Source organism: Sander vitreus, chromosome 12 (assembly GCF_031162955.1).
Source record: "Sander vitreus isolate 19-12246 chromosome 12, sanVit1, whole genome shotgun sequence".
In the NCBI taxonomy this organism is placed as follows: domain Eukaryota; kingdom Metazoa; phylum Chordata; class Actinopteri; order Perciformes; family Percidae; genus Sander; species Sander vitreus.
In genome coordinates this window covers 3,374,893-3,387,959 of record NC_135866.1, presented here as the reverse complement: position 1 = coordinate 3,387,959, position 13,067 = coordinate 3,374,893, and positions in this window count along the sequence as shown.

Sequence of the window (13,067 nt, the reverse complement as noted above, 5' to 3'; positions counted from 1 at the left end):
TGACATTTTCACATACCGGACAGCGGTGCATAGCCGGGGAGAGCGCTACGGCCGAGGGGACCCAGGGATCCAGACGAAACTTATTTTACCAGGATTATTGCAGCCCCTAAGTAAAACATTTTAGGGGCACAGGCAGAAAATTTGGAGGCGCACACCTTAAATTGACCTGCAATGCAATTTTTTACATTTCCCCCATTTTAACTGTTTTACTGATAATGATTTGGTAATAAATACAGACACAACAATCTTTTGTCTTATTTTAGTTCAGGCACACTTTAATTGAATGGTGCTTAACAAATGCACATTCAGAAATGGAATACAGGTTCTCCCTCACTCCTCTCTGTCTTTTTTTTTGTTTACACTGAAATAACAACCATATCTAAGGTGATTAGACTTTCATCTAACTATCTAACAGCCAGTGTGGGAAATATTGAGTGATGAGAGAGCCAGAGACAAATGAGCTCACAAGGCTTTACGAGGTAAATAGTTATATTTTTATCAGCCTTAATAGTTTTTTTTTCATAGAAGCGGTCCCTGCTCTCTGCTGTCACAACTCTACCTCTCGCCCAATTGCCCAGGCTCATTGTTGTCAAGTTTCTGCGCTTTAAGGACAAACTGGAGGTTCTCAGCAAAGCCAAAGCCCTAAAAGGCACAGACATTTTTATAAATGAGGATTATCCTGAAGCTGTTCGTCAGAAGAGATAGGAACTTCTTCCAGCCATGAAGGCTGCCAGGGAACAGGGGGAGATTGCCTACCTGCGGTATGACAAACTCATTGTACACCCACCATCCAGAGAAACCTGCCCAGAGGCCTAGAAGAACCAATGCTACGCCTCAGATGTCTTAACATTAGATTTGTACACATTCATTAATTCACATATACTGTACACACAGTACAATAATAATAATTACTTTGAAATCTATTTTATTCACTTGTTTATCGATGAGCTCTTTCATATAAATGAACGCTCCTTGTATATAAACATTTGTAAATGTTTAAAGATACTAAATCCACCTGCAAAGTAAAACCAGATGTTGCAAAATGAAAAGACTACTACAGAGTTACCTACAGTCTTTTGGGATGGTGGAAAACAATCCATTTGATATAGCTAAAGAATTCAATGTTTCAATGTTTTGATAATACTGGTCATGATTTAGCCAATAAAATCTCTGATTGCCATGGTAATCCCAGTGTTTCCCACACATAGACTAATTTGTGGCGGTGCGCCACAGAATCATCACCGGCCGCCACATACTGTATTGCATTTCATTATTCTTTTTTTTTTTAAAAAAAATGTTTACGTTATTTAAAAAACGCAGCGTATTCGTTCAGCTACATTTCCTTTCCCTGCTCTCCCTCCGTCACTCACGCGTCTCTCTCACATACACACACACACACACACACACACAGCCCCTCTCCTCCGTGCACACGTTTTCTCCATCAAAACGAGATCATTCCTGGAAGCGTGGAAGCTTGGCCTAGATTTGGTGCAGAGAAGACGGCTGGCGAAATTCACAAGTTCACGAAAGGTTGGTATCTCGTGAACAACTTTACACAATCACAAATTAAAAAGTCCTATAAAAAACATTTTATATTCTGAATACAATGTTGTCAGTGTGTTAACGTTGGAGTCCCAACCCAACCATTAGTAATAAAGCGAATGCGCCTTCTTTAGAAAGTTAACTAGTCGCAAGTTTGCGGTAAAATGCAGTTAGGTTGTCAAGGTCAAAACACTATATGTAGCAGCTCTGAATTTAAGTAAACGTATTATAAATAATGTTATGTCATTTTTTTACTCTTACACTGAATGTTTGCTGCTTCAATCCAGATGAGTATTGAAAAGTATTTTCCGCGACTGAAAAAGGCCCGTGTTGAGGATGAGGACCAGCCTGAACCAGAGGTATCAGTCTGAAACAGAGCTCAACAGTCCGACCAGTGGAATTAGTTATGTTATTAATTTGTTTACAATATTTTCAGGCTTCAACCAGTGCTGCTCAAGCAGAAAGACAGGGTCAGGGAGTGAGAAAGAGATTGAAGAATTGAAGAAAGAGTAGGAGAAGAGGACGGCATCCAACAGCGTGTGGATTTTGTAGAGGTAAAGAAATTTGAATGGGGTGTGAATTTTGTATAGGGTGTTAAACGTGTGGATTTTGTGAAGGTGTGAATTATTTTTGATTAATATTTAATATAATAAAGTTATGTGTAACAAATTATTAATGAAGGAATTATTTTGAACCCCCTGAATATAAAAAATCTAACTGTAAAGATTTATTTAAAATTACAATTGAGTCTGTTGAGATGCCTCAAGTGTCTAACACAAGCTTCTTAGGAGGTACTGATGAGAGTTTAAGTTGGAGAAAACAATACTACTATTTTAGATATATATATATATATATATATAGTACTACTACTACTCCTGACAGTAGAATAAGAAACTACAAACCTATATAAAGGCCCAGTCATACAAAAGAAAACAATACTGTCATGACTGAAACCGCCAGAATCTTAAAAAATACCCTAACCCTAATTTATTTATCATACCCCCCAGCACTGCACTGCCAGGTGCACAACTTTCTAACAGCTATCTGATAAGCACATTGGAGGGATTCTTGTTCAATTATTTATTTACTCTCGAAAGATCATTGAGGGGCGACCCTTATTTTCAATGACATCAAGTCAAATTACAAAGACAAAAAACAAAAGTACACAGAAAAGAAGGGACACCATCATAAGAAAAATAGAAAGATACTAAACATTTCTGAATTGGAGAAATTAATTGACAAATAAATCAGGACAATACGGATGCAAAAGAAAGTACAATTATGTAACAATTACAAGTAGAAGTTTGCAGGTTAAAACCAGATTTCTAAGTCAGGGGCACTAAAGATAAAGCAGTTTTTCCAAGTTCAGAGCAAGCTCGAGGAACAGGAAGTAAAAGCCAGTCAGCAGTCTGATAATGTTCCTCTGAGTAACAGAGAAGTTCTGTAAGGAAGTGTGGTAGTTTTCCCAATAAGAGTCTTATATATATATATATATATGTGACACAGCTTATTGTGATTGTTGGTTGCTCTATTTTGCATGTAGGGATTTGCACAATGAACACGTGTATAATTGCATTTGAGAGTAATTATTCAATAGCAAATGAATACAAACTATTTTGATCTGCAAGGCTTACTCAATAATGCAATTATAAATGACTATAGTCATGAGAACAACTGACCTAATGCTCATATAAATAGACATATAGTTTGACCGAGTTCAATAGTCATTGGACGATTGTGCCAAAGCGATTGAGAAAAACTAACAATCTGCTTTAACCATGATTCAGTGATCACCAATATATCTGTAAAAATCCCAAATCGAGAACGTGGGGTGCATTTAGACTAAGCGGTACAAACAGACATAGAAGGCTTGATATGTACAAGACAGTTGTTAACTTTCTAAGATTTTCTTACTGGTTTGTGCCTAGATTTCGGTCTATTGTTGAGTATTACTTTAATATGACATGTCAGTGTGGGACGTGCTGTCACCTCACAAGCTGTTACACGTCCGTGTAGCACATGAAGTCCAGCTTCCTAGAGACATGTTCAGTGGACCAGTGTTTGGGAGTCTGCTGTATTTATGGTAAGAGGCGAAGAGTGCTTCATATATATGTGGGTCAGAAGTGTTTGGAGTGGAGGTTTAAACATGTTCACATGAATAAGGGGGTCAGGGGTGGAGACTATTCTTAGAAAGAAACAAATGCATTTTCTGCATTTTCTGATTTCCGTTGTGCTGGTTCAGACACATATATGTCTCTACTCAACAAACACAATGCTAACATGCTACTGACCCACTGCCTCAGGTCAGGTCCCCTAACAGACCGTGAAGGAAAGGACTACATCTTCCTGTCCTAATAACTCTATCAGACAAGGCACCATGCGCACCAGCGCCCTGCTATTTGGATATCACACTAGTCCATATTGCGATTTGGATAACATTGTGATTAATTGTAAAATTAAAAGCAGAGTAGAGCTAATATGAGTCAGTGAGTAAAGCAGTGGACAAAGTGAGCTAATCTGCTCTGAGGCTGCTAATCTGTTAGCCATCTGCTCCACAACACACACACACACACACACACAATGTGCTCTGTAGCGACTATCTGCTATCTATGGCTTCACAGAGCATTTACTTTATGTCACTGGCATCATATTATCACTGTACATGGCTCTAACCTAACTCTTACTTTAATAAAATCCAATAAAAGTGTCAATAACGCTGTAACACCTCACATCCACTGTGCTTCGCTGTATATCTGTGTAGTTTACACACAGTTTTTAACATGTAAATATCATCCGTCAATCTGGACATAAGCACGCAGTATACCTGCCAAATTCAGCTACCTCATGTATCTTACTTGTGCTGCATTACTTATTTCCAAGAAACCTTTTGAGCACAACTGTAGTAAACACAATATGTAAAGTTGTGCCTTTGCATGATTCTTTGTGGAGAAACTCTGTTTTACAGATCTGTCCAATAATTCAACTAATCGACAAAATCGTGAGTCGACTAAGAATCTATTTGATGGAGAGCAGCCCTAGTGTGAAGTCAATTTACCAATGTCGCAATAAGAACGGAAGTGTGTAAGGTTTGAGATCGTTTTGGAGCTATAGTGTCTACACACTAAGCCCCAGCGAGGAGAAACTGAAGATAATCTCCACCTCTCTCTCTCTCTCTCTCTCTCTCTCTCGTAATATCAAAAAGCCCCGCAGTAAGCTTCACCACATCAACTCACAACATGTTTCTTATTTAAAACCTGCTATGACTTTTTATGTAACTCCAATATTTAGTAACATTAAGTGGAATAATAAACTCCAAAAGTTATTTGGAACTATGAAACAATGTTGCTGCATGTTAAAAAAAAACGTAGTGGTACACATTCTTACTCCATTGCTCCTATAAAAGAGAACCAGTTAGCCTACCTTGTCTCTCCCTCTGCGGCTGCAAGGCTGTGCCTCGTCCCGAGGGAAGCTCGAGACCAGACGGCTGCAGGTGCAGGTGGGTGGGGCTACGGTATTACAGCTGATTGACAGTTGGTAATCTATGGGGTTAAATATGTGCCTCATTCCTGAGCGAGTAACTGTATGTTTTGAGCACAGAGAACTATATTTTGAAAGCACATTACATTACATTTTGAACAGAAATTATACACTCGCAAAAAAAACTCTGTCATCTCTGACACACTCGCTCAATTTTTCACAACGTTACAAGTGTGCCACAAAACCAACCAATCGGAAAATTAAAGGTCAAATCTGATTCCAATTAGATCGTAAATTGCAGGAAACACAAATCTATGACTACAAATGACTACAGTGGAGCTGTCCGACTAACGTTTTTGGATTAAAACACATCGGTCAGTATTTTGTAACCGGAAATACGTAATCGTTGTGGAAGCAGACTTCCTGTCAAGCATCAACACAGAGAAAATGGATCAGAGTCTACACAACTTCGCTAACGGATTTGCCAAATATTACATTTGCCGACGTTACAAGACTCGTGGAGGAAAACTCCGTCACCAAAAAGAAAAAAATCAATAAAGGGTATACATTTTTCCACAATGAATTTGTCCATAAGTGCCAAGGTAAGTAGAGAGCGATCAGGCTAACAGTTAGCGGCTAACAGTTAGCCGCTACTGAGCTGTTAACTAGAATGACAAATCATTAACGTGTCCACTTAGACAATGTATGTATAGTATAAAGGATATATACTACCTAACCTTACTAAATCATTAACGTTTGCTTTTAATGAAGCATTATGGTATCAATTTGTTCTGTCTATGGATGTCCAAGTGAACGTCTTGTGTGTAGCGACAATAATGTTAGCCGAATGGTATCATCATCAGTTAACATTTTTCTCTGGCAATGTCTGTGTTTATGTACGTGTGTTTGCGTGTCAGTATCAAATGTAGTAGACAGGCAGGTTTTTGTGAGGACTAGATGCTACCCATCTCAGAGGAAAAACGAGGAGCCTCACAAACTAGAGGTTTGACCACTGAGTGCACAAGTCCCCTGTTATTATGGTGGCAACCTCCTGTTCTTACTGCTGTTGCAGTACTGCTACTGTTCACTCGCTGCAGTTGCAGCTCTTTCTGCTGAGTTTTTGCACAGCTACAAGTATAGAAACTCTCACACACACTCTCTTCTTTGTTTGTGTAGCCTTGCTGGCCACAGGAGTGCTGTGTTTTATATTGTTTTGATTAAAGAGTGCCAGAAGGTGATTTCCAGCATAAGTCTGGAAATCTACCTTAATTATCTGCAGGAGCTTTGCCTCAGCTCTTTCTCTTCCATCTCATTCCATAAGTTATAAATCTCTTCTGCTATTTCAACTCTTTCCATAAACTGTTACTTCCGTTTACCGCTGACAGTGATATACTGTTATGAACAGTGATGTCATGTACACCATTCTTATTAGTATTTCCCTATGTTTTATTTTTTGTGTATAGATATCACTTGCTGCTGACAATGGATGTCTGATGGCCTTTTCCTGCAGCTGCGTAGCTGGAAAAGGTTTCTGCAACCACACTGTGGCCCTCCTATATCAGACAGCACATTATTTGCAGCTTGGCGAGAAGACTTTTTCTCCACCTCTAGCCTGCACAAGTGATTTACAGCGATGGCATAGACCGAGAACACAGGTGGGTGTAAGATAAAGTTAGGAAGTTAAGTACTGAAGAAAAATGAAAATGAAGTGGAAGTACGTAGGCGGGTGGAGCCAGGCTACACACACAGATACACACACACACACAGTGTTCATATTTTATTTGAATTTTAGGGAATCCATCCAGAACCTGTGAGTGATGTGGTGGTGCGAAAGCCAACAACAGTGGACGAGAGTGGTCTTAGGTCCACATTGTACCAGGCATACTCAGGTCAGGCGACAACTTATGTCCATTTTACTTTTACTATGTAATCAAAATGTTAAATTAAATGGTTGACTTACTGTATCTTTTCTTTCTTTAGGACCATTTCCTCACCCTGATTTGATGGCTGCTAAGCACAGCAGATACATTGACATTGGACTGAACAAAAAACAGTAAACTGAAAAAGAAAATTGCAAGAAAAAATTGGGGAAAAAAATAAATTGAGAGGCATCATAGTGCTTACATCCTGATTGAAGTGGTAACAATGAACCATTGAGGTGTTTGGCCAGGTGACACATATATATATATATATATATATATATATATATATATATATATATATATATATATATATATATATTGGCCAAGTAGGCTAGCTCATGTAGTGTCTTTTGAATGGCAGTGTTTTGAAATGGCAAACATGTGACTTTACGTCAGATTGTTGTCTTATGCAGAGAACCATGTTCAGTGCGTTAAAAAAGTGCAATTTTGAATTGCACAATGTGTGTAAAGCAGAAAATGTGTTTACACTTTTGGAGACTTGAGAAGAGGTTTTGCTCTCTGTGTCAGTTTAAATAATTGTGCTATGCATGTCATTTTAGTGTGTTAGCAATTGGAAAAAAAACTGTAACTGTCCTGGACTCTCACTATATGTCTTTTAAAATATTTGCTGTAATGGGAATTTTTTTTATTAATCAGTTGCATATACTCATTCATACATATAAATTAAAGAAGCAAAGTACAAGTTTAGCAAGGCGGTGAAAGAGGCTAAACAACGGTACTCTGAGAAACTCCAACACCAGTTCTCAGTGAACGACTCTGCTTCTGTCTGGAGAGGGCTCAAACAGATCACCAGCTTCAAGCCCAAAGTCTCCCACTCCACCAACGACCGACGCCTAGCCAACGACCTGAACGACTTCTACTGTCGCTTTGATGGACAATGGGTTGGTCCTGACACCATCCCCGTCAACACCTCCCAACAAAGGGTCTTCCCTGACACCATCCCCCGCGACACCTCCCAACAGCTCCAGCTACAGTGCATCACCTCCACCTCCCCCACCTTAAAGGTCCCCCCACCCACCTCAGTGACGACTCTCTCCATCAATGAGGAAGACGACAACAGACTGTTCAGGAGACAGAACCCCAGGAAAGCTGCTGGACCGGATGCTGTCTCCCCATCTAGCTTGTAGCACTGCCCTGACCAGCTGTCTCCAGTGTTCACAGACATTTTTAACACCTCACTGGAGACATGTCATGTGCCAGCCTGTTTCAAGACCTCAACAATCATCCCTGTTCCCAAGAAGCCAAGGACAACAGGACTTAATGACTTCAGACCCGTTGCCCTGACCTCTGTGGTTATGAAGTCCTTTGAGCGCCTTGTGCTTTCTCACCTCAAAGCCACCACCGACCCCCTCCTGGACCCCCTGCAGTTTGCCTACAGAGCCAATAGGTCTGTAGACAATGCAGTCAACCTGGCCCTACACTACATCCTCCGGCACCTGGACTCCGCAGGAACCTATGCCAGGATCCTGTCTGTGGACTTCAGCTCTGCCACCATCATCCCCGCTCTGCTTCAGGAGAAAATCTCCCAGCTTGGTGTGCCTGACTCCACCTGCAGGTTGATCACTGACTTCCTGTCTGACAGGAAGCAGCATGTGAAGCTGGGGAAAGACTTCTCCGACTCACAGACCATCAGCACTGGATCCCCTCAGGGCTGCGTTCTTTCTCCTCTGCTCTTGTCCCTGTACACCAACAGCTGCACCTCCAGTCACCAGTCTGTCAAGCTTCTGAAGTTTGCGGACGACACCTCCCTCATCGGACTCATCTCTGATGGAGACGAGTCCGCCTACAGGTCGGAGGCTGACCACCTGGTGAAGTGGTGCAAGCAAAACAACCTAGAGCTCAATGCTCTAAAGACAGTGGAGATGGTTGTGGACTTCAGGAGGAACTCCCCATCACCCTCTGTGGCTCCACAATTAACATTGTGGAGTCTTTCCGCTTCCTGGGAACTATCATCTCCCAGGACCTCAAGTGGGAGCTGAACATCAACTCCCTCGTCAAGAAAGCACAACAGAGGATGTACTTCCTGCGGCAGCTGAAGAAATTCAACCTGCCAAAGACAATGATGGTGCACTTCTACACAGCCATCATTGAGTCCATCCTCACATCCTCCATCACCATCTGGTACGCGGCTGCCACAGCCAAGGACAAGGGCAGACTGCAGCGTGTCATTCGGTCAGCTGAGAAGGTGATTGGCTGTAATCTGCCGCCGTTCCAGGACCTTTATGCCACCAGGACTCTGAAGCGTGCTGGAAAGATTGTGGCTGACCCCTCCCACCCCGGCAACAAACTCTTTGAGCCACTCCCCTCTGGCAGGAGGCTGAGGTCCATCAGGACCAAAACCTTACGTCACAAGGACAGTTTTTTCCCTTCTGCCACTAGCCTTATCAACAAGGCCCGGAACCCACCCTGACTCTCTCCACACACCCCCTCTGGCTCTACATGCCACTGTACTTAATCTGCTCTTTTTATCTTAGCTATTACTCTCTTATTTTTAATACATTCTGTGTGTGTGTGTATATATATATATATATATATATATATATATATATACATACATTTATACTTATATTGTTTGTTCTGTTTAACCTGCTTGTTTAACTTATTTTAGAGAATGTGTGACGTGCACCTACAACACCAAAACAAATTCCTTGTATGTGTAAAAAACGTACTTGGCAATAAAGCTTTTCTGATTCTGATTCTGATATATGTTCATGAATTAACCTGAATAGTTAATTTATTAATCAGTTAATTAAGTAATTATCACATTGCTATTAAATCCTGGTACTGTAAAATGTAAAGTGAATTGCAATAAATCAGTTGTTTATTCAGTTAATGGCTTTTAATGTCAATATATTAATCAGTTGCTCCTGGTACACAAGGCCCAAAAAGATACTGTTCTACTTACAGCAGAGAAAATTCAAAGTGTGCTTGTTACAATATTTAAGATGCCTTCCCTTAACATTCCCGGGTATGCGGTATATGGTATGTGTCTTTCATTTCATTTATTTCGACAAAAATAAGATGTGTGTGTGTGTATATATATAACAAGTACAAAAGTGCATAGCAACACACCAAAGAAAAAATAACAATATATATATTGTTCTTTCCAAAACAATCCGTAAACTAACCCACTTCACCCCGCAAAGGAAGTGACAAAGAGGCAGTTATTTACATATATATACACCAATGACAAAAAGAGAGCAAACCCAAAACCAGGATAAGTATGCAACATCACATGCCATATACTCTCCAGATCTCTACTCTCCATGTCTTCTTCAAAAGACAAAGGTCCTTGAAAATTCACCATGACACAACAGTTGTGCCAGATCTGGCTGACAGTGCCCATCAAAGGTGAGTCCCAGATGTGATTTGACATAATTCTGCCTATTACCCTTTCGACCACTATCCTGAGACGCGCTATGGCTTGTGTCTTCTCAGTATCTTCTCTTGTAAATTGGGCTGAACGCTTGAAGGGTGGAATGATGAGTTTTGCCCCAACACCAGAAAGGAGATCTTCAATGATAAATCCTTTGTCGGCCATCACTTCATCACCTGACCCAAGTAAGGGAAGGATTCCGCTGATCTTTGTTATCTCCTTGTCAGAGATGCTTCCAGTGTACAGCGGCGAGAAGAATGTCACCAAACCGTGGGGAGCGACTCCGATCAGTCCCTTCAAGGTTGTCCTGTTTTTGTAGTGGGAGAACATTTCTGATTGCAGGGTCATTGAAGAGGCTGCCACCACAGCAATCTCAGTGCAGTCCAGTATCACACGAACATTTGGACAGTACTTCTTGAATTTTCCTGGCATGACGGACTTCACCTTCTCCCTACTCACCCAAAGAGGAAACGTCCCCAGAATGAAGAGGAGGTAATTGGCCCAGGTCATCTGACGCACAATACCGGCTGAACAGGTCCGTTGTAATTTTTGCAAAGTAGGCTACAACACAAGAACATAGATAGGGAACTAGGCACAGCGATATAAGGTAAGAAATGCTTTAAACCCTTTAAGTTAGCTGTGGTAAAATATTGACAAGCTGTTACAGGCAACACACCACTCTACCATGAAGACATTAACGTTACAGGAGGTGGAATTTCTTACCTACAGACGTTAACGGCTGCCGTTTCTGGCACCGCTCATACACAGGGTCCCTTTTCCTTTAGGGGTGAAATCGTTCCAAGGAAAAAGGCTAGGAACAGCCTCTGGTTTCAAGCGGCGAACAGTGATCCCTAAAACGTAGTCGTCTGATGTGAATTGTCTGCTGCAGACATAAGTGCTCCCCTTTTTAACTGTAAAGTTTGGTCCTTCATCCCGCCGGATAGCCTGAATCCATTTCCGTCGAACTTCACCCTAACAGTGAAGGAATGAAATGACAGATATGGCTGCTTTAGGGAATAACAAGAACAGCCCGGTACGCTACAATAACTCTTGCTAGTTGCTTGCGCCAATTGTTTTCCTGTTGCCCTGACCGGAGCGGAAGAAGATTACCACGACGATTGCGTATTTCCGGTCAAAAATGCGGAAGTTGTGTGAAAGGCCTATTACGTTTTTCTTGATTCAATCTGTATTGGTAACTAGTTGACCAGTTACCTAGTGAGCCAGCAAGCTAACATTAGCGCCAACATGAACAGGTTTTAGCTGCTGGCTAATGATTAGCCAGCAGCTAAAACCACACTATCACAGTATATTTCACATGCCAATGTCACCTTTTGGATTTTACCGGGCGGACAGGGTTTATTTTAACGCTAGCTAGCTACTCAACGAGGCTGCAAGATGGGTGTGGGTGGGGATTGCAGGGGGAATCTCCAGGACGGTATGGATGTGCGATTGCTGTTGTCAGCAGCAGGAGAACATCTCCCAGCTGCCTGATCTCCCCCTTCACTTTTCTGTAATCTCTGACTATTCGTTTTGGTGCTTAACCCAGCTTTTGTCGGGTTAATTTAGTAAACTGTAAAGACAGCTAAACGCGAAGGGGGGAGAAATTCGGCAGGGAGGAGATTTTCGGTACAAACACCGGTAGCTAACATTATGGATGGCCAATGTTGTGACTAGGATGCCTGGGTCTGCTATTCTCTGTTTCACGACGCTTCATTAAACTGCCATTAGCATCGTAAGCACCCGGCACCGGTGGGGCTAACGCTAACTAGCTATTGCTACATGTCCTAGCTGTGTTGTCATCCCGAATGAAGTCTCTTTGTGCCGGGGGAGTGAGGCAGGCAGAGCGGGGTGTGCTAGCTGGCTAAATTAGCATTAGATTAATCGTCTATCTATACAGCTAACGTTAACGTTACTAGTGAACTTATTCATGGGTTAGCGCAGTGCTGCTTTCATCCATGGTCAAAACAATCATACTATTAATAACTTTATGAGCGTGTTGAATGATGTTGTAACCCTATTATGTTATCCACCAAGCATTAGCTAGCATTAACGTTAGCTACTTGTCAACCAGCACATACATTGTAGTAACATTAAGATGGATTAATATTGATATGTATCAATAAATAAGGTTTCTGCTGTATTACTGTGTTGCAAAGTGGTATGTAATTAATCACAAAATGATGCCTTTTGGCAGAAAAAGCAGTGTTACTGTGGCAGCAGAGGAGGTGGTATTCTAGATGAAACCTAACTCAAAAACACCGACAACGCCACCCTGGGAATTTCACCCAGAGAATGATTTCAATTACTAATGAATGATTTTACTTCGCAATTGCAAGGTTAATATATTTAAGGTCACACAGGTAAGTATACAACGCAGCCAGAGACGAGGTCCAATTTTTAAAAGGAGCACATTTTATTTCAATAAGTTTAAAAACAAAACTGTTTAAAACACATTCTTACCAAAAAGGGTGAGAAAATAATTGTGCTGAGGCTTACCAGTGGCGGGGAAGGAAGTACGAGGGCAGTGAGGGATCCCGGGAAAAATCACCCGTGAACACACAAAAACACACAACAGTGAACACAGCAAATGAAAACGGGGAGACACACAGCACATAGGAAGGGAATACCACCATCCGGACACCAGCACCACCACCTTCGGCTCTCAGCAACTAAAATGAGAACAAAAACGGGACACACACACACACACACACACACACACACACACACAC